This window comes from Enhydra lutris, unplaced genomic scaffold (assembly GCF_002288905.1).
Source record: "Enhydra lutris kenyoni isolate GAN:26980312 unplaced genomic scaffold, ASM228890v2 scaffoldscaffold77, whole genome shotgun sequence".
In the NCBI taxonomy this organism is placed as follows: domain Eukaryota; kingdom Metazoa; phylum Chordata; class Mammalia; order Carnivora; family Mustelidae; genus Enhydra; species Enhydra lutris.
In genome coordinates this window covers 37,540-59,618 of record NW_019154161.1, presented here as the reverse complement: position 1 = coordinate 59,618, position 22,079 = coordinate 37,540, and the positions used below count along the sequence as shown (strand labels likewise).

At 43.7% G+C, this 22,079-nt stretch overlaps 1 pseudogene; it reads left to right on the top strand.

Moving 5' to 3' along the window:
• The first annotated feature begins 665 nt into the window (after window positions 1-665).
• LOC111160572 lies at window positions 666-15,872 on the top strand (annotated as a pseudogene).
• The last annotated feature ends 6,207 nt before the right edge of the window (window positions 15,873-22,079 follow it).

Sequence of the window (22,079 nt, the reverse complement as noted above, 5' to 3'; positions counted from 1 at the left end):
GAGAAGGTGTCAGTCTCCAGAAACTCTGATGGTGCAGAAGGCTGGGCTCGCACTCTGCTCCCAGCCCCAGCCTTGGTTCCCCTGCTTGGCCTGGTCACCTCCCCAGTTCCGTCCCAGCAGGGTCACCTGTGGAGTTTCAGAAAGGATCTTCTCTGCGGGCCTCCCCCTCAGATTCTGTCAGTTGGTTTGGGCGAAAACAACACTGTTGTGTTAATTAAGGGCTCCAGGAGATTCTCAGCGAGGCCAGGGGGGAGCCCGAGGGCTTTCAGTGGTTTTCTGAGAGTGTATTTGCGGCTTTGGTCCTGGAGAGGTGACAGGGTCTCTGCTCCGTGAGTCTGGGAGGGTCGGGTCCCTGCAGCCCGCGGTTCCGATGCTGACGCTGAAGTTGTGAGTGGCGGTGGCAGGGGACCCCTCCCTCCCCACAAAGCAGGTGAGGAAAATGCAGGGATGGGTGTCCTCACGGGAGCTCACAGTTTCTGAGCTGCTCCGGACACAAAGGACTGGAAGTTGGGCCTTTTCTGCATCTCCGAGTCCTGCCTGCGGGTGAGCGGTGTGAGGAGAAGGAGCTCGGTTGCTGGATTTCAGGGCATTTTCTCCTGATGCAGCTGTGATTCCCCCCAGATCCCTTGTGAGGACGAAATCTAGAGGTGGAGGCGAAGGCAGAAATGGCCAGTTGTCAGGTGAGTCTGGTGTCCCCGCGGAGCCGTGTCCTCTGTTTCTCCGCAGATCCCCACGTTTAGAAGCTGCAGATGCGGATGCCTCCAGTGCGGGTGCTTCTCGCTTCCACGTTCACCTGTTTTTAAGATTTGGTCAGAAGTGATACTCACGGTTAGGTCTTTAGAATGCTTCTCCATGTCCCAGAGCCTTCTGTCCTATCCCCAACCTGGCTTTCGATAGGGCATCAGTCGTTGTCACTTTGAATTAAAGCCCCGCGAGGAGTGACAATATTCCGTTGGTGGCAGATCCGGAGGGGAAGGTGTCGAGTCCGAGATTCCTGTGGCTGATGAGGTCTGGTCCTGGGATGTCAGGGAGGGAAATCATTTCTCATTCGGGCTCGTCTGGATTCTGGATCAGCTGTGTGCAGCCAGGGAGGAAGGAAGTGCGGACAGAAGCTCGGTGGGTATGAGTCCAGAAAAACTTGGAAACTTCTCATTCAAAGAAAGGGGGTGTGTGTGTCTCCATCTTTAGCACGTGAAAGAGATATTCTACTTAAAACCCACTAGAGGAGGGTGCCTGGGGGCTCAGTCAACTAAGGTTGGACTGTTGATTGCAGCTCAGGTCTCGATCTCGGGGTCCAGGACTGATATCCCTGCTTCTGGCTCTGTGCCCAGAGGGGAGTCCCCTTGACATTCTCTTTTTCCCTCTTCTGCTGGTCTCTATCTCCTCTAAAGTATAAATAAATGTTGGGGACCGAGGGTGGTTCAGTTGGTTAAGAGTCTGCTTTCTGCCTCCAGCTCAGGTCGTGATTCTGGGGACCTGGGATCCAGCCCCACATTGGGCCCCCAATGGGCCAGCATCCTCCTCTCCTCTCCCTCTCCATCTGCCTGGTACGGCCTCTTTGTGCTCTCTCTCGTGCCCTCTTTGAAATAAATAAATACAATCTTTTTTTAAAAAATTTTATTTATTTGTTAGTAAAAGTGAGAGACAGCACAAGCAGGCTGAGCAGCAGGCAGAGGGAGAAGGTTCCCTGCTGAGGAAGGACCCCCCCCCCCCCCCGCCCAATGTGGGAGGCCTTCCCAGGACCTTGCGTGGTGGCCTGAGCCAAAGGTGGAGGCCCAACTTACTGAGCCACCCAGGCACTCCACTAAATAAAATCTTTAAAAAGAAGATTATATAAATCTTTGCGAATTAAAATTTAAAAAGGACTAAACTATTACTAGCACAGGGACGCTGTGCCGTCTCAGGGTAGTATCTCTGTCAGTTGCATGGGGCCCCAGACATAGGTCCATGTTTGGCTGGAAGCCCATCCAGCAGCACTGATGGAATTCCCCTGAGGCAGAACATAGGCTGGAGAAGTTTGTTGAATATCTAAGAGATCAGCAGGCAGGAGGGCACAGGAGAGCGTGTCTGCGAGGAGCAGGGGTTAGTTCTTAAAGGAGGAAGGTCAGGAGTTCTGGGGAACCTGTGGAACTTGCTTCTTTCTGGTCACTGTACCTGGTTGTCAGAAGCCCATTGGTTCATTAGGGCCTTGGGAACTTGGAGGTGGGTGCCCTGCTGGGCTTGTCTGGACTCAGCCAGGGGGTCCCTGGGGGCCTCACTGCTTCGCTCAAGGAGTCCCTACAGAACTTATAGTGATTAAACTGTGTATGTATGTCCACTGTATCTCCAAAATTAGATTTACATTCTGCATTCCTGCTTTCGGTCCCCAGGAAAGCACCTGGGATGGTGTGTCCTTTGATGTGCATTAGGGGCCGATAGCAATTTGTTTCCATTCAGCTGATGGGAACTTCTTTTATTGGCTTGTGCTGTCTGCCAGATCCTCCCCTGTCATGTTCCTATTTTCCCTCCTGTCATTTGTAAGGAACATAGGATACTGAGGAATATGCAGGAACTGTCGCATTTCCGGTGTCAACTTCTTTCTTCTGCATTTCTCTTGCTTGTAGATCCTTTCTTTCTTTCTTTCTTTCTTTCTTTCTTTTAAACGTTTTCTCAGTTGAGAGAGAGAGAGCGAGCGAGCACATGAGTGAGGAAAGGGGAAGAGGGAGAAGCAGATTCCCCACTGAGTGGAGAACCCAACTCAGGGCTCCATCCTAGGATTATGGGATCATGACCAGAGTTCAAGGCAGACCCTTAACCAACTGAACTATCTGGGTCCCCCTTGCTTGTAGTTTCTGAGGAGGAGAACAAAGTCAAAAGAGGTGTGGATAAAATTAAATTTTCTTCAACTTCCAGTCTGTTGATAAATACCTGAGAAAGGCAGAGTAGGACATTCCTCAGGGAATTCACAACTGCCTCAAGGTTAATGTCTTGTTGGATGCAAAAAGCAGCCTTAGCTTGACAATAGCCAGACTTCCAGGATCCTCTAATTCCTCTTTAACATTTGAAAGTTGCTTTGGAAGCTTCTTGAACTCTATTCCCTAAATGTAGCTTGGCCACCCTCCTTCAAGCTTGTGGCCCACTGATAGATATCTGGAGGGTCTCCTGACTAAAGTGTTAAGTAAAAAGTGAGTGGCCTCATTAAAACACCAGCTGGGAGGCCCTGAGAGTCCTGGAAACTTGCTTCCAAATTCCTAAGAGCCTCCTGCTATCCCTCACCCCTTCCCCACCTGACAGCATAGAAGCAGTCACTGCTCACAACTTTTCCTCTCCCCTTGCGTTACGACCACAGTGTTTGTACCACGGGTATCTCAACAATCCTTTTTTTCTTTCTTTCTTTCTTTCTTTTTTTTTTTTTAAGATTTTATTTATTTATTTGACAGAGAGAGATCACAAGTAGAGAGACAGGCAGAGAGAGAGAGGGAAGCAGGCTCCCTGCCGAGCAGAGGGCCTGATGCGGGACTTGATCCCAGGACCCTGAGATCATGACTGGAGCTGAAGGCAGCAGCTTAACCCACTGAGCCACCCAGGCGCCCCTCAACAATCCTTTCTTAATCATTCACTCCAGAACTCCAATATTTCACATCAAAAACATGTCAGGAATTGCTTGACCATAGGCTCCTCTCCCACATCCCAACACTTTGCACTGGACAAGGAGGGCTGTCACCTCTGTGTAGTGGATAGAGTTGACTTCTGGGAGTGAAAGGAGTGAAAGTTCTCAACCAGGCAGCCCTCTGCCCCATAGGTTTTACTTTTACTCTACACCCATGTCAGGAAAAAGGAAAGGTCAGGTCTGGTTCTAGGTGGTGACACTAACTTCCTCTTTCGTCTTAGGGACCATCGTGAACTGTGTCAATGGCCACTTGGTGACTGTGGTATTTATTGTAGGGACAGCTCACATTCAGGGACATGGCCATAGAATTCTCTCAGGAGGAGTGGGACACCTGACCCACACTCAGCGGCAACTGTACAGGGATGTGATGTTGGAGAACTATGGACACCTCTGCTTCCTGCGTGAGAAAGACTCCTTCCAGATTTCCCAAACCCCACTCAGGGTTTTGTTCCTTCCTGTGAAGACTATCTCTTGGGAGTTTTCTCTTCGAATGACTGGAATTCAGATCCAGGCAGAGAGGGGAATAAGTATTGGTTTGTAGATGGAGAGGAAAATCTTCATGATGCTTCCTTTTCAGCCTTGGTTTCTCCTTCCTCAAGGTAACATCAACCCTGATGTAGTTGAGTGGCAATTCTAAACACTTGTTGGCATAGAATGGTACTGCTCACATCTTAAACTTAATTTTCCCCTTCTTTTTATCATGTCTACTACTTGGAAGTGGAGGTCAGGATGTGAACATTGGAAATGCTTCCTTTGTGTTCTAAAGGGACTGTTGGGCAACAGCCTTTGCAAAACCATCTTCTAGGATTATAAAATGTCCTTTCTTTGCTGAACACAAGCCTAATGGGAAGTTAGAATCAGCAGCAATAGTCATTTTCCTTTTTCCTCATAAACAGGTCTCCTTCTGTCAACGCCAGACCTGATCATGTTTTTGGAGCAAGAGAAGCAGCTCTGGGATGTGAAGAGAAAGGAGACTGGAGGCTTCCATCCAGGTAGGTGGGAATGGGTGAGGCCGGTGACAGAGGGGACGTCCAAGTCTTAAGGAGGAAGGTAGACCTTAAGCTGTGGTTCGAGTAGCTCTCCTTGAATGAATGTCAGTTGGAGACATGCCCAGTTTTATCTCTCTCTCACTGGCTCCCAGAGGGACATCTTCTCTCCAACATTATCAAGCTCTTGAATTCTCTAGGGATTCTCCTTCAGCTCTAGTGATGGTCCATCACATCCACAGGGAGGGCCAGGAGACTCTGATTGGAGGTGGAGGGCCCCCCTAATCTAGGAGCTTCTCCATTTCTGTGAGGACCCTGGGGAAATCTCCCTATTTTCTGAGGACCTGTATGCTATGGCTTTGTCAATTCTGGTTTTCATCATGAGACAAGTAGATCAGGGTAGTTGTATGCACACTGGGGTTTAGTGCAGAAATTCCCGGAACACTGGAGACGGATTTTTAATGTTTTCTGGCTTATGCTTTCTAATGTTATGGAGGCTTTAATCTTAATCTTACAAAGTTGAGATTCAGTAACTTCATCAGATAACAAAGCACCGCCCTAAAACGAGAAAATTTACTGCTTTATTTCCCTTCAATATTTCTTTTTTCTTTTATTTTGTATTAAATATAGAAATTTAATTTCCACTCCGTGAGTTCCATTCCTCTGTGGTGAAATAATGTAATGTCTCCATTTGTTTCCTAGAATTCCTACATAACAAATGGTATTGGGGAACTACACATTTAGAACTTGAACTTGTAGCCTTTAATAAAGTCTAATTTATTACCTTGTTTTTAAATAATCACATCATTGTATAATTCTGTCTTCTATGAACTTCTTGTGACTTTGTCATATGTGTTTTCACTTTCCGATTAGCTCTGAATTTTTTACATCAAATGTCCTTATATGACATGTGTGTGTGCTTCATAAGAAGTGAGTCAGACAATTAGTGAAATTCCCATGTATTTTGTTTAAAATTTATATTTGTTCAAGACAGAGAGAGAGAGAGAGAGAGAGAGAGAGAATGAGTAGGAGAAAGTCAAAAGGAGAGGGAGAAGCAGACTCCCTGCTGAGCAGGGAGCCCAGTGTGGGGCTGGATCCCAGAACCCTGAGCTCATGATCTGAGCTGAAGGAACCTGCTTGACTGACTGAGCCCCCAGGTACCCCAAACCCGCATGTTTGAAAAATCTTTTTGTTTAGTATTGCAGCGTTACTTCATGGGAAATTAATCATGAGCTTTTTCCTCTACTTTCCTCAGAATGCATCAGAATTTAACCCCAAATATTAATTTCATATACACTGTCTCTCAGCATATTTTCCAACTTTCATGGTGTTTATTTATTTAGAAATGAAGACGTTCATTTCCTCTGTCTTAAAGAATGGATTATAGGCTTACATTCTGTGTAGGAGGAGGAATACATTAATAACGTAATACATTTCTTTCAGGTGTTTTACGTGTTCACAAAATTTTCTTTACAGCTTTTTATGATTGATTTTAATAAAAGTTCTTTACAATTTTATAGTCCATGAAGACATGCCAATCAAATGTTGTTTTTTATGGGTACATGGGCACAGTTTAAAATTATGGTTATATAGGGGCGCCTGGGTGGCTCAGTGGGTTAGGCCGCTGCCTTCAACTCAGGTCATGATCTCAGGGTCCTGGGATCAAGCCCCACATCGGGCTCTCTGCTCAGCAGGGAGCCTGCTTCCCTCTCTCTCTCTCTCTCTCTCTGCCTACTTGTGATCTCTTTCTGTCAAATAAATAAATAAAAAAATAAAACAAAATCTTTAAAATTATAGTTATATAGAACTTTTCCATTTATGTAATACATCAGTGTTTATTTAGATTTTCTTGGGCTAAGTTTCGTCTTATTCTGGTTTTGTCATTTCCTAACAATGTGCTTCTTATGTCTGGTACATTCCACAACATTAGCTATGTGTGGATTGGGTTTTATTTGTGTGATGTTAACTGGAAGAGAATTTTCAACTCAGTACATTTCAAGAGCATGTGAGTTTAACTCAAAACAGAATGAACTTTATGCTTTTTTGCCAGTAAATTATGTATGTCTTTGTCTTGTGTTTGTATGTCACACATATATACGTGTGTCTTCTACTTTTTGTCTCCTTGTTTAGTGGTCAGTGAATGCTGTACTATGTCTAGGTGAGTTGTCATCAACATAGAATTAATTTCATCATGTATTTGTGGGTCAATTTTTATTCTCTCTGCATGAGAGAAAAGACTATTTGAATTCAAAGTAAATTTGAAACATTTTATACCTCTGTACCACGTTTTGGTATGAAATAAAAAAGATACATATATATTATTAAAAAATTAAAATTAGGGGCACCTGGGTGGTTCAGTAAAAAATTAAAATAAAATTTAAAAATTTGTAAAAATTAAAAATATATATTTAATTTTATTTTAAATATATAATTTTATTTAAATATATATTTAATTTTAAATTTTTAAATTAACATATAATGTATTATTTGCCCCAGGGGTACAGGTCAGTGAATCATCAGACTTACACACTTCACAGCACTCACCATAGCAGATACTCTCCACAATGTCCATAACCCAACCACCCTCTCCAACCCCTTCTCCCCACCCAGCAACCCTCAGTTTGTTTTGTGAGATTAAGAATCTCTTGTGGTTTGTCTCCCTCCCCATCCCATCTTGTTTCATTTTTTCCTTCCCAACTCCCCACTTTGCCTCTCAAGTTCCTCATATCAGGGAGATCATATGATAATTGTCTTTCACTGATTGATTTATTTCACTCAGCACAATACCCTCTGCTTCTATCCACGTTGTTGCAAATGGAAAGATTTCATTTCTTTTGATGGCTACATAGTAGTCCATTGTATATGTGTGTGTGTGTGTGTGTGTGTGTGTGTGTGTGTGTGTGTGTTGTATATATATCTCACATATTCTTTATCCATTCATCTGTTGATGGACATCTAGTTTCTTTCCATAGTTTGGCTATTGTGGACATTGCTGCTATAAATATTTGGGTGCATGTGCCCCTTTGGATCACTACATTTGTATCTTTAGGGTAAATACCCAGTAGTGCGATTGCTGGGCCGTAGGGTAGCTCTATTTTCAACTTTTTGAGGGAACTCCATACTGTTTTCCAGAGTGGCTGCACCAGCTTGCATTCCCACCAACAGTGTAGGAGGGTTCCCCTTTCTCCGCATCCTCGCCAGCATCTGTCGTTTCCTGACTTGTTAATTTTAGCCATTCTGACTGGTGTGAGGTGGGATCTCATTGTGGTTTTGATTTGTATTTCCCTGATGCCGAGTGATGTGGAGCACTTTTTCATGTGTCTGTTGGCCATCTGGATGTCTTCTGTGCAGAAATGTCTGTTCGTGTTCTCTGTCCATTACTTGATTGGAGTATTTTGTTCTTTGGTGGTGAGTTTGGTAAGTTCTTTGTAGATTTTGGATACGAGCCCTTTTTCTGATATGTCATTTGTGAATATCTTCTTCCATTCTGTCAGTTGTCTTTTGTTTTTTTTTGACAGTTTCCTTTGCTGTGCAAAAGCTTTTGATCTTGATGAAGTCCCAGTAGTTCATTTTTGCCCTTGCTTCCCTTACCTTTGGCAATGTTTCTAGGAATAAATTGCTGCAGCTGAGGTCAAAGAGGTTTCTGCCTGTGTTCTACTCAAGGATTTCAATGAACTCCTCTCTCACATTGAGGTCTTTCATCCATTTTTAGTCTATTTTTGTGTGTGGTGTAAGGAAGTGGTCCAATTTTCCCTCTAAAAATGTAACAGATAAGTTGGTTGGAAGAAGAAAGAAAAAGAAAGTGGAGAGAATTTGCTCAGGCTGGACACTAGAACAAAGCCCTGTGCTAGATTTAGGGTATATTTTGATCTATTAGAAGAGATTGTATCCCAAAAATTTTTAGGAGGAAAAAACCCCTATCTGTATACAAAGAATGATGTTAGATACAATGAAGGATAAACTATGACTATTATAATGAAAGTTTAAAAAGATTTTTTTAGAAAGGTATTGTGAAGATAAACTAGTTAAAAAACTTTAAAAGAGGAAGAAAAGTTTTAAAAATTACAAAAAGAAAAAATAAAATTTAAAAAAGTTAATTAACATTGTAAGACTAAAGTATCATGGGGAGAAAGCCATGAATTCCATGCTTTGCTTTCCCCTCCTCTGGGAATTGCGCTGTTCTCCTTGCTCAGTGAGCTCAGTCTTGGCTGGATTTCTTGCTGATCTTCCGGGGGAGGGGCCTGTTGCCGTGACTCTCAAATGTCTTTGCCGGAGGCAGAATTACACTGCCCTTGCCAGGAGCCGGGCTAAGTAATTTGTTCTGGTTCGCTCTCAGGAGCTTTTGTTCCCTGAACGCTTTCCGTAGAGCTCTGGAGGACGGGAATGAAGATGGCAGCGTCCCAATCTCCGGCTGCAGCAACGGAGAGCTGGGGCCCTGCTCCTCAGTGCGCCCTTGGAGAAAAGTCATCAGGCCCTCCCGTCTCCCTGGTCTCCAGCTATGCTCCGAGCTCCCCCCGCCTGTGACCGAGTGTCTCTGTCTCTGGCGCACAGCCCAGCCTGGAGTCTCCAAACCCAGCAGATTCCTGTCACTCTGCTCTTCCAGCAGAGGAAGGTGGGTCTTGCAGATCTGCCACTTGTGGGGTCCCTGTTTGAGGAGCAGTGGCCAAACTGTGCCATGGATCACAGTTTAAGGTAACCCCGAGCTGAGAGCTCACTCCTCGGCTCCGTCTCTGTAGCCGGCTTTCCTACTCTAATACCTGCGAGCTCTGCTACTCAGACACCCCCAAGCCTTCCGTGACCCCTGGGGACCTGAGTCCACACTGTCCCCATGAGGGCTCCACCCCCGCTTAGCCGCTGGAGTGATGTCCCTCAGTGGAGCAGACTTCTAAAAGTTCTAATTTTGTGCTCGCTGCTCTGCTGCTTGCTGGGAGCCAGCCCCTCCCCCTGCGGTCTATCTTCTTGTCCCTTCAGATTCACTACTCCGCATGTCCTACCTTACAGAAAGTGCTTGATTTTCTGTTTCTAGAGTTACTGCTCTGCTCTTCGATCTCCTGTTGGGGTTGTAGGGTTTGGAATGGTTCGATAACTATCTAGCTGTACTCCTGCTACCTGATATAATCTCGGTCTGCTACTCCTCCGCCATCTTGACTCTCCATAGATGTATTTTATCTTTAATTGTGGTGTTACACCCATGATATGAGTTGGTACCTCTCTCATTGACTTTTGTGTGGTCTGTGAGTATTTTCATTGTGGTTACCTTACAGATGCCTTAAAACAACTTAGATGTAAAACAAACCATTTAAAACTCATAGTGTCAATTACATACAAAACTATTCTTACTGTGTCCACCCCTGCACCCACTTTGTTACAGATATCACAAATTCTTTTATGTTGTATACAATATGACCTACATTGATGATTTTTATACTTTTTTTTAAACCAAAATTCTGTAGTGGAAATAAATGTGACTGGTATCTCAGTACAATACTACAGGTTTGTGCAATTGTCTAAATATTTATGTTTAATGGAGAGCTTTGTGTTCTCTTGTGGTTGCAGGTTCTGCTTAGAATCCTTTTATTTCTTCTAGAGAGTGTTCCTTTAGCATTTCTTATGGGATAGCTCTGGTGGCGTTGACGTCAGGTCTCCTTTCACATACAGACTAGAGCTCACCTATTCAAACTGGCCACATTCAGGCCAGGGATGAAACACTGCCTGTACCAGGCAAGGGGAGCCCCTGCAGACCACTGCTGGCCTGAAGGATACAGCAGAACACATCATTTGCTTTTCTGTCACACAGAGGAGGGTAAAGACTTAGACAAAATGCCAGGGTGAAAGAATTTATCCCAAACAAAACCAGCAGATAAGACCAGGAAAGACACAGAGCTAGAATGGAAAGAGATAGTAGTAAGGAGCTTGATGGAGAATTTAAGGCAGCAATCACAAGGATACTCAAAGGGCTGAGAAAAGAATAGTAAGAACTTTACCACAGAGATAAGAGTTAAAAAATAATTGGGTGCATGGGTGGCTTATTTCGGTAAGCCACTGACTCTTGATTTCTGCTCAGATCTTGACCTCAGGGTCCTGGGATGCAGGCTCAAGTCAGCCTCTGCAGTCAGTGTGATGCCTACATGTGATTCCCTCTCTGTAGCTCCCACCCAAACTCTTATGATCCCCCCCTTCAAATATATGTCTTTCTAAAAATCAAACATGGGGCGCCTGGGTGGCTCACTGGGTTAAAGCCTCTGCCTTTGGCTCAGGTCATGATCCCCGGGTCCTGGGATCGAGCCCCACATTGGGCTCTCTGCTCGACAGGGAGCCTGCTTCCTCCTCTCTCTCTGTCTGCCTCTCTGTCTACTTGTGATCTCTATATGTCAAATAAATAAATAAAATCTTTAAAAAAATAAAAATCAAACATAGGTGAACAATACAATAAGTAAGATTAGAAACAGGCTTGATGTAAAGAGGCTGGAAGAAGCAGAAGAATGACTTTGTCATACAGAAGGCAAAATAAAGGAAAAGACTGAATCTTAACAGAGGGATGGAGAAGAATGATGGATTTATTAAGGAAACTCATAGCCTCCATCAAAAGTAGTAAGATTCCCAGGTCTTGGGCTTTTCTGTGCTGGGAGAGTATTGCTTCCAAATTCAACCCTCATGCTGCTTACTGGTCTAAGGAGATTTCTCATTTCTTTGGTTCAAGGTTAGTAAATCTGTCCTAATAACTTGTCTATTTTTAGGAATTCTGGTTTTGGGCGCCTGGGTGGCTCAGTTGGTTAGGCAACTGACTTCAGCTCAGGTCATGATCCTGGACTCCCGGGATCAATTCCTGCATCAGGCTCCCAACTCCACGGGGAGTCAGCTTCTCCCTCTGACCTTCTCGCCTCTCATGCTCTCTCTCACTGTCTCTCTCTCAAATAAATAAATAAAAATCTTTAAAAAAAAAAAAAAGGAATTCTGTTTGTTTGTTTGTTTTTTTCTAAATTTTCCCATTTGTTATTAGGTAATGGTTTATGGAGTTAAAGTATTGCCAGTTTTATTTATTTTGTTCATTGGAACGGACATTACTCTCAGTGTTCCATTAGTGTTATTCTGCTCTCTATTTTATTTATTCCAGATTTTTCTTTATTTCATTCCTCTACTAAGTTTCATCTAAGTCTCTCTTTTTTTTAATTCATTTCATGGAAGTTAAGTTGTTTATTCCAACATTTTCTTAACTCTGTATTGTATAAGATGAAAAAATTGGGAAATGGATAGCCTAGTAGGGAAAAACTGGCAGAAATGAATAACACAAACAAGGACCAAAAACAGTAAATTAAAATGGTGATTTTTTGGGATTTCTATAATCATGTCATGGGTGAACAGAGATAGTTTCAATGTTTCTTTTTCAGTTTAGATTCCTTTACTCTATTTTTGATTGCATAATTGTTCTAACTAGAGTGTCCAGAAATATATTCAAAGGCAGTGGTGGGGTCACTTCATTACCTGCTGATTGTTAGGGCCAATTTAATGTTAAAACCTATTTAACTATTAGGGCCTGCTGAGCCAGAGCAACTCCATATTGCCCAGGTAGCCATATTGTTTACATCCATAGACTTCATTCCGGGAATAAATGCCCCAGTAGTTCCTGGTATGGCTCTGGGTCTCGATTCTGGGAGTAAACGTCTTAACAATAGAAGTCACGTATCTTGGGTCGCCGGTTATACCCTATAAAACCAGCCTGTGAGATCGGGAAGGGGTCGCTCTCTTCGGAGGCGGCCCTGGCCGGTCAGTCTGACTTGTAATGCTTGGCATAGAATAAGGCTTTGCATAACTTTCACTTACTTCTCAGTCTTTTTCCTTTGATAATGGACCCCAACACTGATCATAGAGGAGAAGCTTGCAGACTGTTCCTATTGAATAGGTTAAATTTCACCTTTTCATACATCTGTGGTGTTCATTGGGTTGAGGGGGTTTCCCTTTCTATGTTGAGTGTTTTTTTTTTTTTAAGATTTTATTTATTTATTTGACAGACAAAGATCACAAGTAGGCAGAGAGAGGGGAGGGGGAGAAGCAGGCTCCCTGCTGAGCAGAGAGCCCGGGACCATGACCTGAGCTGAAAGCAGAGGCTTTAACAAACTGAGCCACCCAGGCGCCCCTACGTTGAGTGTTTTTAACATGACAGGCTGTCCAATACCCCCATATTTGTATTCTGTCTCCCTTGAGGTAATCATGTCATTTTTGAACTTCGTTCTGTTAATGTGGAGTCTTGAAGTGATGGTTTTCTATATGTTGGAATGCCCTTAATTCCTGGACCGTTTCCCACTTGATCATCCTGTAAAAAGGGAAAATGTGCTGTTGATTCAGATTGCTATTTATTGTGGACTTTGAGTGAATATTCCTCACAGGCAGTGGTTTGTAAACTTTGTTGTTTGTAGTGTCTTCGTCCATCTTGCATGAGCTGGTAATGCTGGTGCCACAGAGAGAGTGTTCTTCTAGTTTCCCTGATCGTCACTCCTTGGAAATGTTTGAGGAGATTTGCAGTCCTTTCTCCTTCAGTGTCTGTTTGAATATCCAGTGAACTCATCTGGCACACAATTTTTGTTTGTTGGAGTTTTTTCTTTTATTCCTCTTTCATTCAGCTTCGTGGTTGCAGATCAGTTGAGATTTTTTTTTTTAATTTTTCTGAATGATGCAGTCTAAATTGATTATACCATTTTTGAAATTTATACTTATCTTTTAATAAAAGTTTGTGGGCACTGACTATCCATTGTTGCCTCTTATGTTTACTTTTATTCCTACAATCAGTTATACTGTGTCTGCTTTCACTTTTTTACTTGTCATTTTAGTTGGTCTTTTCTCTATAATTCTTAATTTAGTTCATGGGCTGTCAATGTTGATCTTTTCTGCCAAACAACTCTTCCTGTGGTTGGTTGATATGTTCCTATTTTTACTGTACTCTAGTTGGTTCCTTTCAGTTTTCTGTTTCAATATCCACCGTTCTGCTAATTTTGAGCTCATGTGACCCTTTTCCTGATTGTCAGAGTTACAGGAAAGTGATTTGTGCTACACCATGACCATACCGCAGGATTCTCTATTAGACTCTGTGCTCAGTACATTGTGTGCCATGTTGTGTGTCCATGGAGAAATGAAGTCCTGATGACTCCTTCTCAGCCATCTTTCTGACTTTGTCTGATTGACTTGATACTTCTGTATTAGAAGTCATCTGTACGTTCTTCTGAATGTAGTAAGTGCAATGGTTTTACTTTTATCTGGTATCTTTCAGCTGTATCTTCAAATGACACCCAGAGTTTCATGCTAAAGTGGGGCATAGAAGGTTCTTTCCAGAATGGATCAGTAGATAGATACAAACATAGTACTGTTGAGATTTTATGTACAGACTGGGACAGTGATGGGGATGGTGACGGGCATCAGAGAAATCCTGGACGATACACCCAAATCAAGGCAATTGCCCTTAATGAGAATCTCACTGCCCCAAATGGTGAAGGATATAAACTGCTGTGGAAAACCTCCCTTTTGAAGTCAACTGTTTCTGCAGAGCAGTGTGTCCCTGTCAGCACAAGGTCCAATCAGATAGTCAATCATAGCGATTTGTGGACAGACCATTTGGAACATCTGAAAAGCTATCTAATTCATGCTGAAAATAATGATTTGAGCCATTTGGAAGATAGGATTGGCCTGACCTTTCAGCCAGATGTTTCTGATCATCAGAGATATAGCAATGAAGAACAAAGTGCTTAGTGGGATCTACACAAGAGGGGCACTGAGGAGTTGACCCTACACAATTGCCAGAGGCTTTTCACTGGAAACAGAATAGCTCAGTGCACTGAATCTGAGAAAACATCAAACCAGGGCTTCAGTGTTCACAGATGTGTCACAGCTAGGTTTGCAGAGACAATTATGAACGTGATAAATGTGGGGAAGTCTTTAATCCAAGCTCTAACCTTAGTATACATAACAGTCTCCCTTTGAGAGACAATTCTTACAAATATAATGAATGTGGGAAAGCTCTTAACCAGTCCTCCAGTGTTGGTGATCATCAGAGAATCCATGAGGGAAAAAACCCATTCAGATCTAATAAACGAGGAACCATGTTCAGTCAGTCATCAAGCCTAAACATAGATAAGATAATTCCTAAGGGAATGGAAACTTACAGTTTGAAGGAATGTGGTAAATCCTTTGACTGCCCCTCAACACTATCTCAACATCAGCAAAAGCATGCTGGGGGAAAAGTACACAAATGTGAAGAAGGTGGTAAAACCTTTAAGGGCTGTTCATCAATAAATGGACATAGACAAATCTATACTGGAGAGAAACGTTACCAATGTCAAGAATGTGGCTAGACCTTTAAACAGTCTTCACATCTTACTCAACATCACAGGATTCATACTGGAGAGAAAACTTACCAGTGCCAAGAATGTGGCAAGGCCTTTAACCACAGCACAGGGCTTACCCACCACCACAAAATTCATACTGGAGGGGCGCCTGGGTGGCTCAGTGGGTTAAGCCACTGCCTTCGGCTCAGGTCATGATCCCAGGTCCTGGGTTCGAGCCCCACATCGGGCTTTCTGCCCAGCAGGGAGCCTGCTTCCTCCTCTCTCTCTGCCTGCCTCTCTGCTTACTTGTGATTTCTCTCTGTCAAATAAATAAATAAAATCTTTAAAAAAAAAAATTCATACTGGAGAGAAACCTTACCAATGTGAACAATGTGGCAAGGACTTTTACCAGAGCCCAAGTCTTACTGAACATCACAGAATTCATACAGGAGAAAAACCTTACCAATGTCAAGAATGTGGCAGGGCCTTTAACCACAGCTCAGCCCTTACTTATCATTGCTGAATTCGTATTGGAGAGAAACTACCAGTGTCAAGAATGTGACAAGGCCTTTTACCAGAACTCAGTGCTTACTAAGCATTACAAAATTCATACTAGAAGGAAACCTTACCAATGTCAAGAATGAGGCAAGGCCTTCAAACATAGCTCAATCCTTACTCAGCATCACAGAACTCATACTGGAGAGAAACCTTACAAATGTCAAGAATATGGCAAAGCTTTTTCGTGGTCCTCACCATCCCCTACATCACAGAATTCCTGCTGGAGAGAAACCTTACCAATGTTAACAATGTGGCGAGGCCTTTAACTGGCCTTCACACCTTCCTCAACATGGCAGAATTCATACTGGAGAGAAACCTTACCAATGTCAAGAATGTTGCCTGGCCTTTACAGGCACTCAGTCCTAACTAAACATCATAAAATTCATACTAGAAAGAAAGCTTACCAGTGTAAAGAATGTGAGAAGAGGGGCACCTGGGTGGCTCAGAATTAAGTGTCTGCCTTAGGCTCTGGTCATGAGCCCTGCATTGAGCTCCCTGCTCAGCGGGAAGTTGGCTTCTCCCTCTCCCAATCTCCCTGTTTGTGTTCCTTTTCTTACTGTTTCTGTCTCTATCAAATAAGTAAAATGTTAAAAAAAAAAAAAAAACCTAATATTTTTGGGGCTTGGGTGGCTCAGTGGGTAAGCCTCTGCCTTCACCTCGGGTCCTGGGATCTAGCCCCACATTGAGCTCTTTGCTCATCAGGGAGCCTGTTTTGTCCTCTCTGCCTACTTGTGATCTCTGTCTGTCAAATAAATAAATAAAATCTTTAAAGAAAGTTCTTAAAAATATAAAGAAGTTCTTGGAAACATTTATAATCTATTGCTATCTGCAAGAGCTCATCCCCTTGAGTGCTAAGCATACATCCGCCTCCTTCAAATATGAAAAGTGTAGCTCTTAGGGGGTCTAGGGATCAGTCAGCTAAGGGTCTCACTTTGGCTCAGGTCATGATGTCAGGTCCCCAACACATAGCCCTACAGTGGGCTCCCTGCCCAGTGGTGAGTTGGTTTCTCTCTCTTCCTCTGCCCATCACTATACCCCACCATGAGTGACTCTCTCTCTCAAATCAAATATTTAAAAAAAGAAAAAAAGTGTAGCTCTTTATGCACAGAAGTCCCAACCAAATGCTACTTCAATAAACTTAATAAGTTGCACCATAACTCATCACAGAAGTTCTTCCTGATCACTGTGCTGAAGGATCTGACAACTTTATTATCCAGAAACCAAAGCTGGCTACCATTCCTTTGAAAAGCCAATGCATAGGGCATGAGTTTTGATTGGAATAGAAGATCAGCATTATTCAGGAGACGATCCACTTGGAAAGAAGAAGGACTCATGTTCAAAAATGAACTCCAAGGATTTTGCCAGGCCTTCAGAGTTTAAAGGAGCGTGAGGACAGTGAATCAGGAGGAGGAAAGTGGGGCAGTCTGAAACAGTTCGTGATCACTTGTGGACTCAACTGTGCCTTCCATGGATGTTACAGAAGTGACTGGAGGTTGCATATGGGTCCCCAGGGGTAGTTGTGCCAGAAGGTGGGATTACCAGTCCTTCTTGGAAACAATGTGTGATGCATAGATGTACAAAGAAGGGTTTAGTCCATCATTCATGGAAAGGTGCATGCAGAAATTTAAAGACTATTAACTTGGCCAAGACAGGGATTCAATTTAAGTTAGAAAAGTGTCTTCTAGGTTTGTCCTGTGATGCAAATGGCATTATTGCCTTCTGTGGTGATGCTGAGATATATATACATATACATATACATATACATATACATATACATATACACATACACATACACATACACATACGCATATGCATATGTATGCATATACATATACATAAACACATACACATATGCATATGTATGCATATACATATATATATATATATACTCAATAATCAATTAGATGGAGGACCTCTATTAGGAAGAGAGATGATCATGATGTAGGAAACAAAGGCAGAAGAAAAAATACTAATATCCTTATACCTATAGGTTATTGACAAGACCTTGAAACAGGCAGAGTGACATTCCTCCAAGGACTCAACTGCCTTGATGTTAATAAGTTGGTAACAGCAAAAGACAATCCTGACCTGAACTCCCCAACCCCCACCAGGGTCCTGTAAATCTACTTTAACATTCAACATTTCCTTGGGAAATTTCATTTTTCTCTCCACCCCCCGCCCCCCGCCAGCTACCTGTTAGCAATCATACCCCAAGCAGATGGCCCACTGAGAGACATCAGAAGGGTCGCATGACTATGGTTTTTTAGATTGTAATAAATGACCTTTTCCCAACAACCACTATTCCCCTCAAGGTCCTAGAAACCTTGCTTCCAAAATTTCTTAGAGACGTATGCTATCCCAAACTCCCTCCAACTTAAAAGTATATAATGGGTCACACCTCATGACACAGTGCAGCTCTTTCTGCCCCTGAGTCCTATCCCCATGCTTTCATAAAATCACCTTTTGCACCAGAGACATCTCAAGAATTCTTTTCTTGCCATCGGCTTCAAACCCTAATGTTCTTTCCTACATGGGCACCAGAGATTAACAGTTTATATCATAAAGAGATGCCTACCTGTAACAGACACATGAAACAATGTTCATCATCACTAGCCATCAGGGAGATTCAAATTAAAACCCCATTGAGATTCCACCTTACACCAGTCAGAATGGCCACAATTAGCAAGACAGGAAACACCAAGTGTTGGAGAGGAAGTGCAGAAAAGGAAACCCTCTTACACTGTTGGTGGGAATGCATGTTGGTGCAGCCACTTTGGAAAAGAGTGTGGAGATTCCTTGAGAAATTAAAAATAGAGCTACCCTATGACCCTGCAATTACACTCCTGGGGATTGATTCCAAAGATACAGATGTAGTAAAAAGAAGGGCCATCTGTACCCAAATGTCCATAGCAGCCATGGCCACAGTCACCAAACTGTGGAAAGAGCCAAGATCCCCTTCAACAGATGAGTGGATAAAGAAGCTCTGGTCCTTATATATAATGGAATATTATGCCTCCATCAGAAAGGATGAATACCCAACTTTTATATCAACATGGATGGGACTGGATGAGATTATACTGAGTGAAATGAGTCAAGTAGAGAGAGTCAATTATCATATGGTTTCACATACTTGTGGAGCATAAGGAATAACTCGGAGGACATTGGGAATTGGAGAGGAGAAGTGATTTGGGGAAATTGGAGGAAGAGATGAACCATGAGGGACTACGGACTCTGAGAAACAAACGGGGTTTTGGAGGGGAGGGGGTGGGGGGTTGGGTGAGCCTGGTGGTGGGTATTAAGGAGGGCATGGATTACATGGAGCACTGGGTATGGTGCATAAACAATCTTGGAACATTGAAAAATAATAAAATTGCAAAAAAAAAATATTGCTGACCTTGGGGGCAAACCATTGTTTGATAAACATTTCATCTTTCCTTTCTCCTCTGAATATAATCCCTTCCTTGGAAATTCTAAATCCCACTTCCTCCTTATTATGTCACCATGACACAGAAGCTTCAATCACCTGTCTTGTGCCTCATGTCTTTCACATTCCCATAATTAAGAACTTCATTGTTTTCTCTACTGAAAATGTCTCATATCATTTTAAGTCTTAGACCAGCTGAAGAATTGAGAACAGCGCAGGAAAAACAAATTTTCCTCTCCTCACATTCATTCTGTTGTGTGAACTGACCTTCATGCCTCAGACCTGGAACAGAACGTGCAGACAGAGCTGGGGATCAAGGGCAGCTGGAGCTTCATTGCTTTGCCAGCCAAGGAGGCCTCAGCAGGTCAGGCCTTCAAACCTGTAGCCCACCTGGAGGAAGGGGCTGGGGGTTTGTAGGGAAATTTGGGATAATGGCCAATTTCCAGAGGAATTGTGTCTGTGCTGCCAGCAGTGTTCATCATGTTGTCAGGGAGGAACCAGGTTCCTGAAACAAAGGGCTGAGAAGTGAGGAGAAGAGGTTTGTGGAGAAGAGAAAGGTTACTTATTTGGAAATGGAGTCTCACTGAGATGGGAAGCAGAGGCAGAAGAAAAATTACTCAATTTCCTTACCCACTGACAAGCCCTAGATACAGGCAGAGTGACTCTCCTCTAGGGACTCAACAAACTCCACCTTCAGGCTTTGCTAAGGGCAAAGGGCAATCCTAGCCTGACAGATCCCTACCCCCAACCAGGATCCTGGAAGTCTACTGTAACTATTCCTTGTAAACTTTATCTCTAAACGCTCCAAATTACGTGTTGACAATCATTCCCAAGCATACGGCCTACTGACATACATCTAAAGGGTCTCACAACAAAGGTTTTATTACCAATAATGAATAACCTTTTCCCCAATAATACCTAATTCCTCAAGGTCCTGGAAACCTGGCTTCCAAAACTCCTTAGAGACTTACACCATCCCTGACCCCCTTCCAGCTGGCAAGTATATAATGAACCACTCCTCACAGCCCCGGGGCAGCAGCTCTTTCTGCCCAAGGTCCTGTCCCTGTACTTCAATAAACTACCATTTTGCACCAAAAATGTCTGAAGAATCCTTTCTTGGTCACCAGCTCCGAGCCTCACCCCACTGAACCTCACTTATATACTGATACTTCATCATCACTTAAGCATTAATCGCTTTTTCCTTTGTTCAGTCTGATGCTTTTCAAGTGGTTTTCATTTCAGTCACCAAGACAGCTGTTGTAAGAATTCATACTTTACAGTGAGAAACCACTCAGTGTGTTCTGGAATGGCTAAAATAAAGAAAAAGGAGAACATCCAATTTTCCTGAGAATGCTGAGAATTAGGTCCTTATGAACAGAAATACTTATTCTACGGAAGGGGAATATTATGTCACCCGAAAATATGTCTCTTGGCCTGAGCATTATTTTTGGCTGGTAACCAAAGGCAGATAAAGGAAGAGCTCTGAAATCCTGTGTTTACCTTGAAAGAGACATTTGCATTTATACCGGAAAGTTCTGTCTGTCAGGGGTCTCCCTCTGTGTAGCAGAAAGAGAGAGAAGGTGTCAGTCTCCAGAAACTCTGATGGTGGAGAAGGCAGGGCTCGCACTCTGCTCCCAGCCCCAGCCTTGGTTCCCCTGCTTGGCCTGGTCACCTCCCCAGTTCCGTCCCAGCAGGGTCACCTGTGGAGTTTCAGAAAGGATCTTCTCTGCGGGCCTCCCCCTCAGATTCTGTCAGTTGGTTTGGGCGAAAACAACACTGTTGTGTTAATTAAGGGCTCCAGGTGATTCTCAGTGAGGCCAGGGCGGAGCCCGAGGGATTTCGGTGGGTTTCTGAGTAGATTTGTGGCTTTGGTCTCTGCTCCGGGAGTCTGGGAGGGTCGGGTCCATGCATCCTGCGGTTCCGATGCTGATGCTGAAGGTGTGAGTGGCGGTGGCAGGGGATCCCTCCCTCCCCACAAAGCAGGTGAGGGAAATGCAGGGATGGGTGTCCTCACGGGAGCTCACAGTTTCTGAGCTGCTCCGGACACAAAGGACTGGGAAGTTGGGCCTTTTCTGCATCTCTTGAGTCCTGCCTGTGGGCGAGCGGTGAGGAGAAGGAGCTCTGTTGCTGGATTTCAGGGCATTTTCTCCTGATGCAGCTGTGATTTCCCCACAGATCCCTCGTGAGGACGAAATCTAGAGGTGGAGGCGAAGGCAGAAATGGCCGGTTCTCAGGTGAGCTTGGTGTCCCCGCGGAGCCGTGTCCTCTGTTTCTCTGCAGACCCTCGTGTTTAGAAGCTGCAGATGCGGATGCCTCGAGTTCGGGTGCTTCTGGCTTCTGCGTTCACCTGTTTTTAAGATCTGGTCAGAAGTGATACTCACGGTTAGGTTTTTAGAACGTTTCTCCAAGTCCCAGAGCCTTCTGTCCTGTCCCCAACCTGGCTTCGATAGGGCATCAGTCGTTGTTACTTTGAATTAAAGCCCCGCAAGGAGTGAAAATATTCTGTTGGTGGCAGATCCGGAGGGGAAGGGGTCGAGTCCGAGATTCCTGTGGCTGATGAGGCATCGTCCTGGGATATCAGGGAGGGAAATCATTTCTCATTTGGAGTCTTTTGCATTCTTGATCAGCTGTGTGCAGCCGGGGAGTAAGGAAATGCAGATAAAAACTTGAAGGGTATGAGGTCAAGAAAAACTTGGAAGATTCCCATTCTAAAAAATGGTGCGGGTATGTCTAGATTTTGAGAATGTGAAACAAATATTCTGTTTAAAATAATTTATAGGAGTTGCGCCTAGGGGTCTCAATTGACTAAGCTTGGACTTTTGATTTCAGGTCAGGTCGGGATCTCAGGGTCCTGGACTGGTATTCCCGTTTCTGTCTCTGCGCCCAGAGGGAGGCTGCTTGAGATTCTCTTTCTCCCTCTTCTGCCCATGTCCATCTCCTCTGAAATACAAATAAATCTTGGGGACCGAGGGTGGTTCAGTTGGTTAAGAGTGCTTTCTGCCTTCAGCTCAGGTCGTGATCTGGGGATTTGGGATGCAGCCCCACATCGGACCCCCAATGGGCCAGCATCCTCCTCTCCCTCTCCTACCTGGTGGGAGGCCTCTTTGTATTCTCTCTCACTCTCTTTGAAATAAATAAATACAATCCTT